Source organism: Cyanistes caeruleus, chromosome 6, assembly GCF_971803275.1.
Source record: "Cyanistes caeruleus chromosome 6, bCyaCae1.hap1.1, whole genome shotgun sequence".
Lineage (NCBI taxonomy): Eukaryota > Metazoa > Chordata > Aves > Passeriformes > Paridae > Cyanistes > Cyanistes caeruleus.
The window spans coordinates 20,209,121-20,228,817 of record NC_141706.1 but is presented as its reverse complement, the minus strand read 5'-3'; the positions used below and the strand labels follow the sequence as shown (position 1 = coordinate 20,228,817).

Genomic DNA, 19,697 nt, shown 5'->3' with positions numbered 1-19,697 from the left:
AGTTATGCCAGCACACATCAGGCACATGGTCTTGTACCATGGGGCTAAAATTGGGAAAACTGAAAACTGTAGAAATTAAGGCTGTTTTCAAAGAGCTGAGAATTAAGCCTTACTTGGATCACCAACATATAATTAAAGCCGTTTCCAAGATGAAAAGGAGAGATATGTTGTATCCTATTTCTGGGCCTTAGCTCAGCTAAGCAAGAACTACATGTTTAATTCTGAAGACCGAATAACTTTGATGCCCAGTTCAAATGGGTTTAAATTATTTGAGCCCTTAGCTAGATTGGGGTCATATTTTTTTGTTTCACCCTCTCTAATTAGTACAACTGCTTAGCAAAGATATTTCCCAGGACTTAGTGGTAAGTCACCACTTTATAGTTTTCTTTTAACTTTTCTGAACTGATTTCATTTTGAAGATCACTACCAATTAGCAGTAATCTTCCTATGGACATTGGTGGACTTTCAATGCTTTGTGAAGTTTATGGACTGCATTGAACTGAAGTTAGTTTTAGAAATGCAAAATAAGGGGCACAGGGTTGAGGTTGGGTTTTTTGTAACATCGCAGTTATGCGTCTTTAATAATGATAGTCCGGTACTGAAGACATTTCACAGGGTCAGAGCACTTCCGTTATTTCATTAGAATGAAATAGAGAGTACAGATAAGTCATTAAGTGGCCTGTAAATCCCTACTCCTGCATGCAGGCTTTTTTCCATCATGATTTATACTAAACTTGGAATAATCTCTTTAGAACTTTAAACACAGTAAACAAGACCAAATTTCACATTGCACTAGAGCTTTCAGAACTAAGCAGAATTATAGACGGGCAAAATCTGACTAGCTCTTATGAATTCTCTGGCAGTAAGATATAAGAAGGGAAGGATAAGGGAGATCAGTAGTTTGGTTTTGATCTCTTGGGACTCACTGTAAATCAGTAATGCAATAATCTGAAACTAATGCAGTGACCATGGCAATAGCAGTGTGAAAGCACACTCAGATCCATTAACTCCATCGCTACGGAAGGGCTGGAACTGTCGTGTTTCTTCAAAACACTGTGAAATGCATTTTCAGTTATGGTTCATACCCAGCTGGTCCAGCCATCACCATTACTCACTCCTCCATACTTGTCTGCCTATCTGTCTTTTCAGTTGCTCTAAGAATTCTAAGAGGATCTGTGCAATATTGGAGAGGTTTTCATTCCCAAAACATCCTGTTAGACTCAAAGGAAGACAAATCTCACTCCTAATTGATTTCTTCTCTTTTGAACCAAAAAATGATCACTAAAGTATTTTCAGAATCTTGTCCCTTAACAAAGTAAGTTCTGGAAAAAAACTGCTCTAGGATCTCTGTGGCAAAATGGTCAACCCTGAGCCAAGTAAGCACAGCCCCAAATTTAAATGTTCTCTGCAACATTGCAGAAGGACTACAAAATGTTTTGTTGCTGCTGTTTTGTTAGACGATCCTGGTGAGAATTAATCTGAGCTCTGCATCCTTTTTATCCTTGTGGCTAGAAAATAGAGCATCATGCTATTTGCATCCTGTCCCAACAATATTGTTCTGGGGAGACAGACATATTAAAAGTGTCAAAGACTGTAAGACAGCTGGATTTGGGGAATGCAGAAGGGAAGACTTTCTACGGTTACAGCTAATAATAGTTGTGTCCCCCTTGCAGAGGCTACCTTGTGCCTGCTTCTAGAGTACTGTTGTCCATTGCTGGGCCATGGTTCTGGCTTTTGAACCTTTCTGTCTTACAGTCTCAGGTAGCTGGTAGACTCATCCTTTGTGTTTATATCCATCTGCCCTTCTGGATGGCTACCAGACCTAGGATCCACAGCCCCTCAGTGAGAGACTTGATGGCTTTCTGTTATACTTCAGTTTCTTATCTTTTAGAGATGTTTTAGGAGAGGAAAAGCTTCCTTACTCTCTGTGAGGTATTTCCCTCCTTCCCCAGCCAGGAGGAATCAGGAGTGTGATTTCCATTTTGCAGGAATATGCTTTTCACTTTGTGTCTTGGGGGAGTATCAGCAGAGTTTGGAGTAGCTCCAGTTCTCTCTGATACAGCATTTGTGGAACGTTTGCGTGTCCGTCCCCTTCATTTGGCACGTGCTGAATGCTCAGTGCCTCCATCCACATCAGGCAGTCCCTGAGCTGCCAGGGTCTCTTTACATCTGCAACAGCAGCTGTGATATCCCAATACGCAGCAGGATTTCCCTCTTTCCTCCACTCCCCATCCCCAGAGTGAATTGTAGGGGCTGTCTGAAGTGAAGCTGATACAAACACCATCTTCCTGGAGAGTCTTTGCTGCTGGAGGCATTAATGACTCCGTGGCCTGAGGGCCAGGCCTGAGGCAGGAGGACTTTGTGGCCATGTTCCAGGTTAGCATCCCTCTGAAAGCACTTCGTCTAGGAAGGAATATCCTGAGAGGGGAAAGACAACAAGACTCTTCTTCTTATGTTATTCAAAGGATATTTGTGTAAATAAGTGGCTTCTTGGAAGCAGAGTGCTTGCACTGTCCCTCTCTGGTTTTTGTTTTTTCCGAAGGACATAGAATAATTGTTAACAAAATAACCTTGTTAAATCAGAATGAGATTAAACCAGCCTGGTTCATTCCAACTATTTTATAATTGTTAGCTGTTTTTCCACTTCAGTTGTGTGCAGTATGCTTTTGCTAGCATTATTTTTGTTCAGCAAGAGGGTAAGCAGGAAGGAAAATGAACTCTCACTGCAAATATTTGTAAAGAAAGAGACCAGGCTGTATGTGAGAGGGAAATATTTGAGCTATGTCATTTTAAACGTTGCTGTACTTTCTGGCTGTGTTTTACCTTACATACCACAACGCAAGAGAGACCTCTTAGGATTCTCCTTGCTAGTAAATAAAACGTTTCCTGCTTCCCTACAGGCTGCCTCATTTTCTCCCAGCAGTTCATAAAGCTGTGGCATGTAAAAAAACCAAACCCTTCTTGATGTACTGACTTGATTTTTCCATTAAAAATTAATTGCTTCCTGTTTGATGAATGGTGATAAATAATGACCTTGCAAGTGTGCTGCAGTCTCAAGTATACTTAAAGCTCTTGGTTGAAGGGACTTTGCAGGTATCTGCAAGTCATGGCTTCACAGAGGAGACACAGGGAAGAAAGATTTTTGTGGTAAAGCACCAGACAAATTAACAGTGGAGTTAACTCCTACCCATAAGTGGGAATGACTTTAGTTAACAAGTGGTGTATACAAAAAAGCAGCATTGTTGTTCTGAAAGTTAGTGCCACATCGAGATCTGGTATCTCTTTTATTTCCTTCCATCCTAGAAAATCCTAATTCAGTGTAGTTGAAAAAGAACAAACCCAACCCCAAATAATTATGCAAAAATCATAGGCTTACTTGGGATGTTATTCTGTGGACAAATTAAGACCTTGACCAATTCAGTTAATTGGAGAAGCACACATGTGGGACTTGAACACATAACTGAAAAACCTGCATGTAACATTTGGACAGGTCCTCCTGTGCCCGCCCTGTTTAAAAGAACCAGCTTCTGGTTTCCTTTTACTGTCAACTGCAGTAACAATACAGATTCAGATTCAGTTATGTTCTTTTCTTATATCTGGCAGGTTGCAGGTAGTCTCATGTCTTACTCCAATCTGTCCAGCAAAGTTTATGTCCATGCCTGTTCTGGGTGCCCTAAAACATACTTAAGTCTCAGCTGTTCCAAACCATTCACTGACATCAGCTCCTGTCACTTGTCTCTTCCTCTATGTACTAACTTATCTGATTTTTGATTTCAGATTCAACTGGAACTAATATTTCAATCTAATTCATATCTCTTTATGTTCCTTCCCAATCTCCTTGGTTTTTAATATTATTTTTCAAACACTGCAGAGCATTTCAGAAAACATTGAGTGCATGCAAAATATATTTTAAAAAAAAATTATTAATTGGGCAATATGCTCAAAAGGCAAAAGTCTCTTTGCTAACAGTTTTCTGCTTCTCAGTTCTGTTCCCCCTGTCTGGATCTTTTTCTGGTGTCTCTGGGAGCTGTACATGTAGATGAAACAGAAAATGTGAATGGGGAGTGCAGCATACCCCTAAGGAGCCTTTAAGCATCATAGTGGTAATGTATTTCTTTCTCCCCCTTAATTTCTTGCGCCTCTGGATGACATTCAAAAAGGTCAAACCTTTTCTTTCTGAAAGCAAAGCAACATATTTTATGTAGAGAAACTGCATGGTGGATCCCTATGCGATTTGCAGTGAGACTGCTGGGTTGTGTGTGAGGGTGGAGAGTAGACAGGAAAATCTGCATGTAGCACATCAAATTATTATTTAAACAGTTCTGGCAGAATCTGTCAAGGAAAGTAAGATAAATCAGGGTGAAAGCAAAAAAAATTGTGTAAGGTAGTTTATACAAAGCAGTTGCCATTATAAATAATAAAGCAAAAAGGCATTCTTTGGAAAATTTCCAATTCATTTTTACCAGTTCTGCCTTAAATAACTGACAGTTTTTGTAGTACTTTGTGTTCTCACTCATTCCTCTTCCTTTGCTATGGGAATCTCCGCAAGTACTCTTGGCTTCTTGGTTTGGGTCGTAAATCTGCATCTTTGTTTCTTGCTCTTGTTTGTTTGTTTGTGTTTTGTATGCCACATCCTAGGACCTAATCACTAAGGCCATGTTCCTTATATAGATCTCTTGGCATCCAAGGCTTGTTTCTAGCCAGAACCCTCCCAGATAAACAGAAACATGAAACCTTGGCCACTAATGCACTGCTCCACCAAATCCTTTGTTCTCAGAAAGAAATCCCAAAAAACTGTAAAGAACATCTATTTTTAAAGAAAAGTTAGACTGCTTAGGGGATTCCAACAAGAGCATAATTAAATATTGGCACCAATTTATCTTTCAGTTTACAAGCAAGCAAATTATTAATATGGGTTTTTAAATCTGGGGAAAACTGATAAAAAAATTAATTCTTCCTGTCAGGAGTTGTTACAGAAACACTGTCTCTGATGGCCCAAATTCACTTGGCCAGAGAAAATACTGCCAACTGCTGTATTTAGCATCAGTGCAGCATAAAAGTCCTGTTGTCACAGACATCTGTCAATACCAGATGAATTGTTTGTTTAAGTATGGAAGACGGAATACTGGTGAGGTTCTCTTCCCATTGCAGTCAATAATGAAATGCTTGCTGATGTCCAAAGGCAATGTAATTAATATATGGAGAAATTTTTAAACCCATGGCATCTTGAAATATTAATTAGTATCTTGAAATGTCTGATTGTTTTGCACATACCTTGCTTGCCTTGGGATAGCGGTCTTATTATTTAAGTCTGAGAAATAGGATAGGTATTACCATCTAGCTGTTTTAATTCTAGGTTAAATATTAGCCAATCATAATTTAAAAATAATTCTCTCCTAAAGTAAATGGTAGGTGATGGTTTATGTATTCAAGCAATGAGCTATATTTCCTTTATAACTGGATAAAAACAGGTAGTGGCGTTTCTCTTGGTATAGTGGAATGCTGGCTAAATAACTGAAAAACTTGTAGTTAACCTGCAAATGATAATAATTTATTTTTTAAGAAAGTTGATAATTTCAGTAGAATCAGAGAGGGCCATTTGTAAAAGAATGGATATTCCTACCTCTGTTTAGAAAATATGAACTGAAGTTGTTCAATTAAAAAAATTAACTAGAAGATCCTTTCTCAAAAGGACAAATCTGTAATGAGATCTGTTAACTTAGGTACCATTTCCTCTTGAAATAATTATTACTTAAATTTGGGAATCAAAAAGTATCCTTCAATATCCATCAGATGCCTTAAGCATTGCCTTTCAACATCTGCCAGATAATAACATTATACGGAAATGGGTGTCTGAATTGAGCATGGAATTCTTCCTTCAGAATCAGGCCTCTGGATCTGCTCACTGTCCTTTTCCAAGGACATGGACTGGATCCTAGTTGCCTTCAAACACATGGTTATCCCAAAACCCTGAGTAGGACTAAGCCCAAACTTAAAATGGATTAGGTCCAGATTTGACCATCTGAACTACTGAGAGAGGAAGGAGAGGCTACAGCAAGGAGAAATGAAAGCTGTTGACATGTGGCAGATGTGACATTTGGATTGATTAAAACAAAGCTAATACATGAGGGACATCTTTAGTGTGGCCTTTGGGATTTTGCTTTTTCCTCCTTTCCTAGGCGATTGTGCTGGCCAGCCTTTGGAGCCTCTGGTGTGAGAGCAGCTGCGGGTGACCTGAGGTTGTCCCCGTCGGAGCAGCTGTTGAGCTGGGAGGGGAGGCTGCTCCTGCCTTTCCAGGGCCATCCCCCTCTGTGAAGCCGTGCTGACTCAAAGTGCTTGCAGCTCTGTAGCTGTCCTGGTGTGACAGCTTGATATGATGTTGGAGAGCAACGACAAACAGGCAGGAGGTGACGGGAATAGCTCTTGCCTGTTGTGAAAGGAAATGCTAAAAGCCAAAGAGCAGCACTGCCCAGGATAACTCCCCTGTGAAAAGCAACTCAAGGCTCATCTCAGAAACTGAAGTAATGTAATATTAAAGAATGTGCTGTAACAGCTGGAAATGCAGCTGTAGCACTGCTGAGTCTGAGTGCTCCAGGACGAGCCGGACACCTCCCTGGCTCCTTGGTGCCACAGCCAAGTGAGGTCACTTTTGCCATGGTCAGACCTAATGCCACAACTGGGGTTTTCCAGCCCAATATAAAGTTCTGGAGCTGTTTATTTTCATCTATGTAACCATATTTTCATCTATGTAACCAGCACATCAAGCAACTTCCAGAAATAGCTCCATCATCCTTCTGCCAGTATAAATCTATTGTTGACTGCGGCAGGATTTGGGCTACCAACTGATTGGTGTATGTCAACATATTTCCATGGAATATTTGGTATAGCTTTTACCCTGCAGGTAAGAAATTAATTTAGTTGAGAATGCTGTGATTATGGTACCCTGAAACTTCCATGTTAAGGAGCACTCTTCAGAGCTGGACTGAGAGAAATGAATGATTGTGCCCCATTTTTTCTTTAAGGAGCTAGTCCTGTATCTTAGTCAACACAAACAGATTTCATAAAGCATATGTGGATGGTGAGAAGCCGGTAGAAAACTAGTTCAGGAGTTTCCATTCTTGCAACTTGTTTGTCTTCCATTCTTCTGTTCCTTTCATGACTAAACAAATTTGTCTGGATGCCTTACTTTCTACTCAATGAAACTTCAGTACTCTGTGGGAATTCAGTAAACCAGAAACACAACTTGGTGCTTGAGAAGCTGCTTCCATTTTGAGAAAGTGTTTCTAGAGAAGTAGGGTGTGAGTAGATGTGGGTAGTGAAAGAAATGGCACCAATCATTGCAGTCTTGATTTCTGAAGGCATTTCCTGAGTTATTTTAAAGACTTTACGTATGGTTACTGAAACCTTAACTCTGAATATGAACTGTTTTTCTAAAATGAAAACTATTGAGCCTGGACTTCTTTGTTGCTTCATTGCAGTCATTTGAAATGCTTTACTCCCTGAGATTCACACATAACAATTTCTTCCATGAAAACAGGATGAAAAATGCTTTACCTACTCTCGTCTTTCACATTATGTCATCTTCTCTTTGTTAGTATACATGTGTATATATTTTGTACTCTGTACTTTTATGTTTTCTGTTTTGTCATTTTCATTGAGATAGTTGACATCTGATTTCTAAATAATTAATTTTTTTTATGTGGACAAAAATCAGATGGATTTTATCCTAAATTAGAAGTTGTATTTCTATACTGGCAAGGTGTGGCATGTAAAGTATGTCACATAGGACATTTGCTCAATGGCTTACAAATTAAAGTAATAAATACTGTAGGCATTAACAATTACCTTGTAGAAATGATCATAAGACCAGTCAGAAAAGGTACATATGTAAACCAGACTCGAAGGTAGCTGTTGTTTACATGCCAGCAATTTACACTGACTTCTTTCTCTGTGCAATCAGTCGTTACCACAGAAACTGCAACAACACACGGCACTGGGAGAGACAAAGCTCCTTCACTAAGAAAGGCAGTCACTAGCCATGAAATTCTCTTCGTTTTATCCCTGCTGTTCAAAGGGTGCAAAATGCTGGTTTTCACAGTCTCATTCGAATCAATGTAAATTCAGCCTTTTGTAGGGAAATGCTGTTGGTTATGGCCATTGGAACACCTTGGACAGTGCAGGTTTTACTGAAAGCTCATCTTTGTCTTGCTGTTGGGTTATAAACAGCCCCACAATGTAGACGTTGAATGAAGCATGGAAGAATTTGGACAGAATTAGCCACTATCTCTAGTATTCTTTAATGAATTATGGGGAAGGTGTTTTGATTTTTTCCCACAGGAGCCAGATTAAAATGCATTCAGATGCTCTCGGGCAGGTCTGAACAGTGAGTTTGAGACTGTCTGGATTCAGTTTCCACAAGAGTGCTGATGGAAATGAGAAAACCCTGCTTTTCCCATATATTTTTCTTTAAGGCTGAACAATAGGTTGGCTACGGTCTTAAAAACCCAAGGATTTGAGGGAATTTGTGACTGCAGAAGTTGTAGTCAGGTTGTGTCTCCATGGCAATACAAGGGTGGACAGGGACTCTCCTGCCATTGCTTTCCTTAGAAACAGCAGCGCTTAAGGGCTGGAGAAAAGCAGGCAACCTGGTGTGCTTAGGTCCCTTAGGAAAGAAGCAGACATTTCTTCTCCATAAACTCAGTACAGCCCCTTTTTCCTTTATATGAGCCTCCCTTTAGGCTTTGACTGCAGACTCGCCATTAGTCAACTTTTTAGGGATTCGCTGTGGGATCCAGTCTGCTTTCTGGGCTCTCCAAGCAGGAGTTCTATGAAGAAAGAGAGAGGCAAAGGCTTTTCCATGCTTTAATAATATGTCTTAATATGCAGGAATTGCTCTCTATGTGCAGGATCATCACTACACTTTCATCTGTGCTCCTGGCGCTTGCTGGACTACTCATCCATTTGTAGCAAATGCTGGACACAAAATTTGCCTCCAGGGGTCAGATTCCCACTGCAGGATGTGCACAGTCATGTGACAGTCGTGACCCCAAGCATGGGCAGTGTTGGTGCTTGGGGTCAGACAGCACCATCTCTGCTGCTGGGGCACTTGAGGTCACAGTTGAAGTACAGGTAGCTTCAAGGAGCCAGCATTCCTTCAGGTTACTGTAAGGCAGCAGAAAAGATTCAGACTGCCAGGAGGGAGAAATGATGAAGCTCACTGTAATCTCACTGTTGAGAATCCTGTGAGACGTTGACACTCTGCTTTAATGGGCTTGAGGTAGCTCGTGTTCTTTTTAGGGAAATTATTTAGTAGATGGTAGAAGCCACATTCTGGCATGATAAACTTCCATGGATACCAACAAATTCAGGCAGAGTTCCTGAGCTGCTCTAGACCTCTGTCTGGTGGTGCTATATAGCTTTAAATGAAGATATTGCCATCAATCAGCTTGTCACCTACCTCACTAGCCACTTGTATTAAATGATTTCACTATCAGCTAAGATGGAGCACACCACTGAGTGTCAGATTATAAGTGTCTAGAGAGATTAGATACTGAAATTAGATGGATAACATCCAGGCTGCTGCGCTGGATCTCCCAGTATTGCTGTTGCCAACGTGTCCTGCTCCAGTCAGATAAAACCTTACTGTGCTGTGCTCCCTCACTTGCTTCCCTGAACAGAGGATGTGCAAATGAGGGTTGTGTAAAGTCAGCCTCCTGAGAAAGTCCCAGTATCTGAGGGCACTGTGCCCATGTGGCATCTAATTTTCCTGTACAATGTACAGTAATTCTCTTGTACAGACTACAAATAGTATGGTATGTGCCTCAATTCATCAGATGCCTTAGCAAGCTCTAACCCTGTCTTGTTCAGTTTCTTAAATCGGTAGCTTCTCAATCTGTTTTTCCTTGGGCTGGACTTGGATCAAAGACGATTTTAAAAAGTAATAATTACACTATTGGTAAAAAAAATAAAAAATAAAAAAAAGGTCAGCTAAGAGATCTGAAAATTGGGGAGGGCCAAGATGACAGTCATCCTTGGGGAAACTATCCTTCTCCCTGGGAAAACTGATTTTAATGTGTTGGAGTAGCATGAGATTTAAAATCGAATGCATAGGTGTTAACATAATGCCTCAGTTTCTGTCTCCTTATGATAGGAAAATATTCTAAGAGAGAAAAAGCTAAGGATATTGATAGAAAGCATTTAAATTCCTGTTTCCACTGGTGTTATCCTTTTCTCATGGAGGGGCACAACCTTAGGAATATGCAAAGGGACAACTGGGTTGATTGCTGGACTCTGATACAGGAGGTCAAAGGCTTTGTTGCAGATATCTCTGGATTATGTTAGAAACTGTTCTATGAATGCTTTGGAAATATTCACAAATGTGTAGGGATTATTTAATTATTCATAAATCACACCTGTAGAAACAAGTAGACTGCTTTCGGTTTCTATTTTGAGGGATCAAGAAGAGCATGAGAACTCGTTAAACAATCACAGTGACTTTTCTAAATAAAAAAACATAATGACTTAGGGTCCCAGAGATTAATATTGTGGGAGAGGATCTCCTCTATTTTCTATAGAAAGATTTATTTTTTCCCTCCTCTCCAACTAGTCTTCACATTTGTAGAAAAGAAGGAAATAGTTCTCAGAATTTAAATATGTCTGTGGATGTATGTACCTACATAAATTAAGGTTATTTTGCTCATACTAGTTGTCATTGAAAACTATCTCAGTCTCCCTACTTAAGTGAGCTATCATAGCATGGCTTTGTTCTGTAGCAGGGTCCTCTGAAGAAAATAAGAAGGACCCCCCCAAGAAAATAATAAATGACACTCAGGACAATAAAGAAATAAAGGCAGTAGTAAGCTTTCAAAATAATTTTGGGGACTTTTGTGGGACTTTTTCGTGGTAGAGATGTTATTTTTGGAAATCTACATATCTCTTCCTGAGCTGCACCACTTGGCAGTCTTGAAACAGAATTTAGTTTTATGCAAATGGTGCCCTTAATTCATGTGTTATCCTAAAATCACTCCTCGTAATCTGTGTTACAAAAGATTGGGAAAACAGAATTATTTTTTCTTTATATTCACTTTTTATTTTTTTGAAAGTTAATACAGTTGCAAATTAAAAATTTCAACCCTGATGAGATCACAGATAAGAATTCCAGCTCAGCTATACCACCAAGTAACAGTATCAAACAAAATACAAAACTAATCAAGAACTCCAGATAAGCTTAGCAGTGCTTTATTTAAGAGAGATGCTTCAGGAGTTTAAGGTAGTCAGAAAGTTCAGGCTCCTTGCCCAGATTTCTGTTTAGCAAAAAGCCTGAACTTCAGTGCTCCCAGTATGATGGCTGAGCTCAACTAATTAACAGAAGTATTGCTATAAGCAAACATGGAAGTGTGAAGGGATCCTGAATGATTGGGATGTAAAATTAGACTATTGGGAAATCCCACGCACAGGCTGCTGAAGGAAGGTGAAGGTGCTCTGGAACGTTCTAGTATTCTTTGTTATGGGGTATGAGATATCTGACAATGATGGAAGTTCTGCCCAGTGCCTCTGCAGTGCAGAACAGAAATAAGAATTTCAGTCTACTGGCAATAGTTTTAAACTTGAGCACCTTGCAAGCCAGTATGGTCAAGCCACTAAGGGGAGCATGTGCAGGGGATGGTGAGGAGGATGGTGGGAAGGGCAGATGCTATGTTGCTGTTGAGGAGAGAAGTGTTTCTACACTCTTCTTCCCTCTTGTGGGATTTGTCTCTCATTTGTGCCCTTGGGCATGAACAGTTCTGTTGACTAACATGGCACAGCTTTTCTTTCCATTGCAAATCTCTCTCTGTCTCCTCTCAAGAGGTGGCTCTGGCTCATGTCTTTCTCTTGGAGGATGCACTCCTCCAAGTCCAGCAGCTCATGGCCTCCTCCCTGTGTGTGGTCAGAAGGGGAGAGGGACAACTCCATGTCCCTGGCTGCACCTCAGTGGCCCTTGGTGAGTCTAAGATATTTGCACATTTGCTAGAAAAAAAAGATGGGTATGCATGGAAAAAGACCAAGATGATGTAACAGATGCCCATCTGCCCAGAAAATACTGACCCTTTGCTACCCTTCTCAGGGAGAATCACGGGTTTTAGAGCAGCATCCATCGGTACTAAATACAGCAGAGATACTTCTGGATTTAGTACTATTGCTTTTGACCTGTTTATATCTACTGCCAATGGTGAGTCTGGTGATTTTTTTCTTTTTAAGCAGTTGGAGCCAATGACTTCTTTCTCATTTTTGTTAATTATTTCTTTTGATTAATTTAAGAAATAAGTGGGATCTTTTTGTACCACAGATCACACATCTGGTGAGAAAATTGAAAGAATACTTGCGTATCTCACTAAAAATACTGAAAGGATTAAGTAATTTTTGTAAAGTCTTTTGAATTTTTGAAAATTGTTATGAACAAGGACAATATTATTCTCTTTGCACAAATATGAAATGTTGAAGTAGAGCAGGGACACCTATGATAATCTAAAACTCATCTCACACATTTATAAGTCCTCCTCTTTTTTGGCTTATAGGTCTTATTTCTGAAGATGTTCACTGTCAGCAGTTCGTAGGCAAATCACTGAAATTTAGGGATGCTCAGCGCCAATGCTGATTATTTTTATTCATCACAATTCACAATGCTTTCTTTAAGCTCAGTGTTGAAGATCAGGTTCTCAGCTGGAGTAAATGCATGTGGCTGTGTTCAGCTGAACATCTCTATGCCTTATTTGTACTAGATAAAGGTCATGCCTGTATCCTGACGTACAAATGTCTCAGTCTGCACTGTGAAAACTACTGCTTTTTGTTTTCCCAGTAGTGAAGATACTGCAGAAGAAATAGGTTTCCAAATCCTGTTGGTCATCTGTAAAGTGGTTCAGAGTTCATCCTGTCCTGATGACATGACATTTGTAGTGCAAGGCCTTGTGAGGGAGTAAACTGGAACAACCTCATAGTTGCCAACATCAGCAGAGACAACTGGATGCTACTGCAGGCTTTAGCTGGTATTATTTCAGAATAAAATCCTTTCTTTAGGGCTTTAACTCCTGTTGACTGTCTGAGATGCAGCTGCTGTGCTGCAGAACCTCCTGAAAATTGTTGGCAGTACAGTAGCAGGCAAGGAGACTACAAAGAACGGGTTAAATCTCAGACTTCTTGCCTCTTCGGTATTCCTGGATAATAATCCACCTACAGTGACTCCACTCTGTGGGTAGAAAATGCCTACCTCTTTTTAAACATAATTTATGCACCCCTTTGCCTTTTGAAAAGGATAGACACCAGCCAGGTAGAAGACTGCTCTGCTGCATTAGGGCTCAGAATTAACCATCAAATGTGTGCCTGATGTGCGAGTCAATCTGCCAAGTCATAAATGTTACAAGCAGACATCTGACTACAGCGTGTATTTTTAAAGTGTGCTTTTTGGCTATGTAGCCTTAGCAAATACTGTTCCTTCCAACCTGTGCTAAAAGGACAGGGATACATATGCTGTTAACCTGGCACGGTATGAAATCTGCCATAAACTGATTTCCCCTGAGGATTTCGCCCTGCAAGGGCTGTGTGCTACGAGGCAGTGCCTCCCGCATGATTCCAAGTGTCCTTGCCTGGATCTGCAGTAAGCAGGAAGGTGCATGATAGTTTCTCCTGTGATGCAGTGGTGGCATCTGAGGGGGCTGAGGATGTGAAGGAAGCTCATTCCTCCCCCCTCCGCCCAACCCCACCCCCATGACAAAAACATTCCTGGGCTTGTACCTGAAGGGGGTTGGTTGGTGAGAAGTTTCTGCTTCTTAAATAAAAGTCAGACCTAGAAGATTCTATGGTGGTTGCATAAGTACTGAAATTGCCAGAGAGCTGAAGCCTGAAAAGCAAGCAATTGACTGGGGAACATATTTCTAATATAATTGCTTTTTGACCTTTTTTTTTTGGTCTTGCTTTGAGTTTTGATTAACTTCATGTTAATTATAATCAGAGAACACTGAGAAAGAAAAGGATGATTTTGTTGGTTCTTGGTTTGGGTTATTTTTTGGTTGAAATTCCAGTAGCTTTGTGTTGTCATCCTCTTTGGAAAAGGAGTAATTCCCAGTCCTTTCAGGAATTACTCAAAAAAAAAAAAAAAAAAAAAAATAACAGAGAATTAAAATTGACACTTTTGATTCCTTGAAGTAAGTAATGATGTAAGTCATTTTAGGCTATCCCCGTGTGCTATAAGGAATAAAGCCATGGTAAATATGAGGTAGAATTAATCCTTCAATAGCAGTACATATTTTTGAGGAACACAATAGCCCCTAATCAATGCTCAAGGCATCCAGCCATTTTCTACTCACCTATAGTAAGAATTACCAGAATATTACAGTGGAGCATCTTGTGCTGCTCACATATCTTCAATACACCCTCTGGTCTGCACCCCAATCAAAGGGCATTTTCAGAGACATTGGCATCTGCAACACAGATTTTAATCATCTGCCTTGCTCCCTGAGTCTGCAGGACAATAATGGGGCTACTCCTTGTCCCAACACACTGCCAGAAGAGGTCCCAGTGTCATTCTGCCATGTCTCCTGATTTCTCTGCCTCCCCCTGATCTGTAGCAGTACCTCTGCCACTTCTGGCTGAATGTTTTCCTGGGAAGTGATTAGCTCATCTTCAATATCTGCCTGATGCCTTTGTGTCAGAGGTCTTGTAATATAACGATGAACCTGAAGACAGAGCCAGCCCAGCTGAGGAAAAGGTGAGTGCTCCCACTCTGTTTTGTGCCTTCCTGGGATTGTTCAGGGCACCCCAGTGTATGTCAGGCTTCAGCACACACAGCATCTGCTCTGGCATCTTATTCCGTAGGGTGCTGGTCTCTTGGAAGAGACCCGCTTTGCTAGACACAGCTCTCAGCTCGTACTTAGTCTGCCTGCTCTGGGAAGACGACGTGTTTTCTGACAACAGCCAAGATAAAAATCAAAGTTTCATTCTTTTGCACCTCAGGGCTGATGTATAACTTGCTCCTTCCATTCCAAACCTCTAGTCAGAATACACAGATTATTGAGACAAGGGGTTAATTCACTTAAACTATTTTCTTATTTTATGGGACTGTCAAAAACTGGGGCCACTTAAAATGTGGGGTCTGATAAAGCATATTACTGTTTGTGTTTTTGTTTTAAAATGCCTATGTGAGGAGATATAAGTTTAAATTTTGTAATTATGTAATTAGAAGTTATTTATTAGATCTGTCAATAGCCTGTTAGGCACAATCTGCTGGGTGCATCTTGCATTAATTTTTCATCTGGAACAGCAGAAAACACTTTTGTGGATTTTAATCTGTTGTTTTGCAGATGCAGTGTTAAATGTTACTAGATTTTACCTCCCTCATCCATGAAAGCTTTGTTTTCCCATTTCCTGTCAATCTTATTGAGGAATGCTGAATAATGAGAATGAAGCAAAGATAAAATTGCCTTCTGAGCTCTGATTTATTTTGAGAAAACTTTGGTTCCTTCTGTGTCAAGGTGTCCACACTTCACCTGCTTAGAGAAAACATGATAGTGGAAATTCATGTAGGGTCTCCAATTTATCTCCAAATTACTGTGCAACTGTTAGTCTCCACAGTACCCAGAAGAGGTAGATAAATAATGTTCTATTATCCTGATTATAGATGTAAATCATTACCAAGAAGTTGTGGCTTGCCAGAAGTCTCATTTGAAGTCATATCAAGAGCTGGTGCATTTCTGGGCTTCCCAAATAAGATTGTAACACTTTTGTTTGCCACCTTATCTCCTTGTTGCTTCAGCTCCATCACTGTATCTGCACTAAATCTTACACCTATTTTCATACTGGAGTCCTCAGTGAACAGAATACATTGAGAAGCCACAGCTTTTCATTAAACAGCAAATATTCTCAATTAAAGATTGCTCATTTTTTCTAGATCCCTTTTTTTTTTTTTTTTTTTTAATTGATGTGATCAAGCAAGGGCAAAGAGGTGTGTGAGAATCACCCTCAGAATAATTCCTGTATGAAGACCACTGCTGGAACCAGCACAGCATCTTTTTGTCTAACAGAGCAAGTGCCTGTGGCATGCTTTCACTTCCACAAGTGCCCTATATATATTAAGCCAGTTGTTTTCTCCTGAAATCCCATTTAATCTTGGATCACAGCTGAAAAGAGTCTGTATGTGTGGTGAATAATTCTTGGGCCGGACTCCTGAGTGGAGAAGATAGTTTGGCTAGGTTGGAATGCTGAAATATTCACTCTAGAGCTCTTAAGGAAATTAATTTGGCCTCTTTCTCTATATTTTTTTTTTATCCTGCCCAGCTCTTGTGCCAGCCATCAAGGTGTCTGACCTTCACTGAAGAAAATGAGTGCATCAGAACACGCTGTCCAAAATCCTCACGTGTCCCTACAGCAAAGGGTTCTCCAGAATTAGCGCTGGTCACAATACATGAAGCTTTTCACGTGGAGCCTAGCCCTTTTTTATTCTTTAGCAAACTTGCAACAGCAAAATCTACTCTTTTGACCACGAAGTCTCTTACTGCAAACCCCTGGGCTCCTGGGGCCCTCGTGAGGGCTGTTTTCGTGCTTGCGGCACATGCAGAAGGTACTGCATATTGCTAACTCACTTGAATTATTCTGACTAGCTTGTTCTCACCTTGCTGAAAAATGAATTGCTCTAAGTGGCCACAGTCTGAGATTTCAAGCTCCTAACTGTCTTTCTCTACTAGCAAGCTGCTGATTTGTCATCCTGTGCTCCTTTTCCAGGGTCCTAACTCTATTTGTCCCTTAATGTCCAGTGAACACTGAGGAGTGAGACTTCCCTCCCCCTACAGTGATTTGTTTTTCTAGTTCTGAAGACTCCTTCCATCTCCTATTTCTAGGAGATATATCCTCCTCCAGGCATTTGCCTTCTCACTGCTTACATTGCAACCACTATTTTCTGCAGTTCCACTTCAGGAGTGTCCTTCTCACGTCTGATGGTGACTGCAGTTTCTCCACTGCATAGCATCCCATGCTCTGTGAGCAGGAGAGCAGCTATTCACCAGTGATTAAAATGTGGTTTAAAACCCAGAACTGGTGCCACGAACTCTGGGTGAAAGAGGAGCTATCAGAAGGACAAGAGCATATTTTTGTGTCCAGAAAAGGCTAAAAAACCACAATGCCAGGTTGAGAATCATTCCCAACTAATTTAAAACTAACCAAACAAAAACCCCTCACCTCAATCAAGATAAAAGAGTGCAAGAAGATGGATGTGTATTGGTAAGTAACTCAATGGAAATTTGGAAAAAAGAGATCCTTTTTTCCTTGAGACTATTCAACAAGGTTTGTCATATTTGTCCTTCAGACTTCAAACAAGCAATGTTTTTTTCTTACCTACAGATTTTAGCAAAATATTGTGTAGACACTTATTTCCTTTTTATCTCCTGGCAGTCCCCTTTAAATTCTGTTGCTTTGTTCTTTTTTCTCTGACTACCATTTTCATTTTCACTTTTTTATTAAGTCAGTGTGAGGGGAGAAAAAGAAATTAATATTGACAAGAGAAGAGAAACTTTGGGATTTTTCTTATGGAGAAAAGGGTGAAGCTTTTAATAAGTATTATTTGAGAGGAGGGGGAGAAATTGGAGAAAAAATATTTTGTTGCCAAAATATATCTACATTTATTTGTCCAGCCCTAAATCTGAAACTGGGGTACATAAAATATTTTTTCTTAGCCAAAATGTCTGTGTATTGTATATTCCCAAACATCATCTGCAAAACTTCCAAAAATATAAACCTCCGAAAGATCAAGTCATGGATGGTTTCCCTTCCTTGCCACTCTCATGAGTAGCTGAACTGGAAAGACAACCTTGTGCAATAAATGTTAGAGAGGCTGGTGACAAGCATGGTGACTTAAGCCTCATGTCTTTCTGTGTGTTTAAAAAAAAAAAAAAAAGTTTCTGCTTCAGTATAATGGGAGACTGAAAACCATGAGTGACCACTAAGCATTTTGACAAAGACAGATGTACTTAAAAAAAGAATATATTCTACCCTAAGCTGCGAGCCTGTGGTGAATTTTGTTAACTAGAATTTGTAATTTGGGCTACTGAGTTGACTTAAAAGCATTTTTGTGGCTTGTGGGCATTTTAATAGTAGGATTCCACAGAGCATTATTTGGAATTATGCAGCTTGAGAGCTTCATGCCATCCTGAAATTTTTCTTGATTACAGCTAGTATCCTATGCAGTGTACGTAGTAAATGGAAAATATTTTTTTTTCATTTGAATCCAAGTCCTTATTGATATTCCTGTCAAAATACAGTTTCTGGTCTCTCAATAAACACAGAGCATGACTTATGAATGCAGTTTTCACACATAATTTCTGGATGTATTTGTAAGCCTTTTGCCATCTGTGTACATTACAGATCTTTAGAATAAACAACTGTGCAAGTTGTACAAGCAGTTGGACAGCTGTACAAGCTCATAGCAGAAATCTCTTTTCTTTTTATTTTTTTTATTTTCTGCAGTTGTCAAATTGAGGAACAAGGGAAGTACAGAAAAGTATTTCTACTATAAGTTTTGCAGTTACTAAAATGAATGATGTGCCCACAGTTATCATAAGTGGAAATTGCATCTGTTAGACTGATATTGCTAAATAAAACCTGGTTGACTACTGGGATGAACAATATCCTCAGATATCCTCGTGGCAATAAAAAAAAGGCAATTATTCCTAACATTCACATTTACGACCTCTACTTAAATTTACAGCAAATCTTGTGCCTGCAAACACATACATCTCACTTCTAAAATAGATTTAGGACAATTAGAACATAAATATTAGATGCAATTTCTCGCTGGTCTGAATTAGATCTTGCTATTGAAGTCAAGAGCAGGAAAAGCTTATATTTGCAAGAAATGCCTTCAAATCAAAGAGCAGCTCTGTGTGTTGTTCTCAGCAGACACACAGCTATGTTGAAATCCTACCTGGATGAAGAGTACAAAAACCACTTCTTATGCTTATAAAAATGATACCTGAATGGTCAAAGCAAAAGCCTATGGAAATACATTCCCCCTGTGCAGTATTCCATAACCATGTTGACCCAGGGAAGAGAGCAGCTTGCCTGCTTTACCCAGTTTTATTTCCTGTCTGATAGAGGTTGTGTAATGTATAATGTAATAAAGGAAGAAATGGCTCCAATTGCTTCAAAGGAGAGTTCTGCACCTGCTAGCAGAAGGAAAGTATGACCTCCCCAGATTCCTACATGTGAAACATAACATTCCCCTGTTTGCAAAAGCCCAGCAGAAACCTTGTGGATGTGCCCCGTTCCCTTGAATTTTCTTACAAGGTGACCTGCATCCTAATTGTCCTGAGTATTTTGCCTTTCAATGTCAAATACTTGCTTCAAATTCTAATCATATTTCTGATATTGTTGTCCTTTTTGCAGCAGCTTCTTGAAGTATTTTCACAAATGGTTAAGACTCAGAGAACCTTGTTGATGCAGGGCAGTATTAGTAGCCACCTTATGAGATGATGATAAATAGATTTACAAAGCTAGCACAATGACATTTTAAGTTTTTACCAGTTTGAACCTTTGGAGATCAACTTGGGGACCATCTGCAGCTGCCACTGACTTCTCAGGGAGCTAAAAAAACTGGGATCCAATGCTGAAACTTCTGTTGTGGCCATGGTGAGCTCAGCATTTATATCTAGAGGGGACTTTGATTAATGTAGGATGTC

General features: G+C 39.9%; 1 protein-coding gene and 2 long non-coding RNA genes across 8 annotated transcripts in view; 2 read left to right on the top strand and 1 right to left on the bottom strand.

Moving 5' to 3' along the window:
* The window catches only part of KCNC1 (potassium voltage-gated channel subfamily C member 1), a 124,645-nt gene that overhangs the window by 91,809 nt on the left and 13,139 nt on the right, over nt 1-19,697 (bottom strand). The window lies entirely within an intron of this gene.
* Nucleotides 1-19,697, top strand: part of LOC111930809 (uncharacterized) — a 73,200-nt gene that overhangs the window by 41,200 nt on the left and 12,303 nt on the right. Inside the window, exon 2 of one of the 2 annotated variants that reach the window (XR_015288624.1) lies at nt 16,306-16,588. The exons of the other annotated variant lie outside the window; for it this stretch is intronic. This is a non-coding gene — a long non-coding RNA (uncharacterized LOC111930809). The remainder of the gene's footprint in view (nt 1-16,305; nt 16,589-19,697) is intronic. 2 annotated transcript variants of the gene reach the window in all.
* Nucleotides 11,846-13,822, top strand: LOC147652499 (uncharacterized). The gene is made up of 3 exons (XR_015288625.1): nt 11,846-11,980; nt 12,104-12,208; nt 12,555-13,822. It is a non-coding gene; the product is annotated as an uncharacterized LOC147652499 (long non-coding RNA).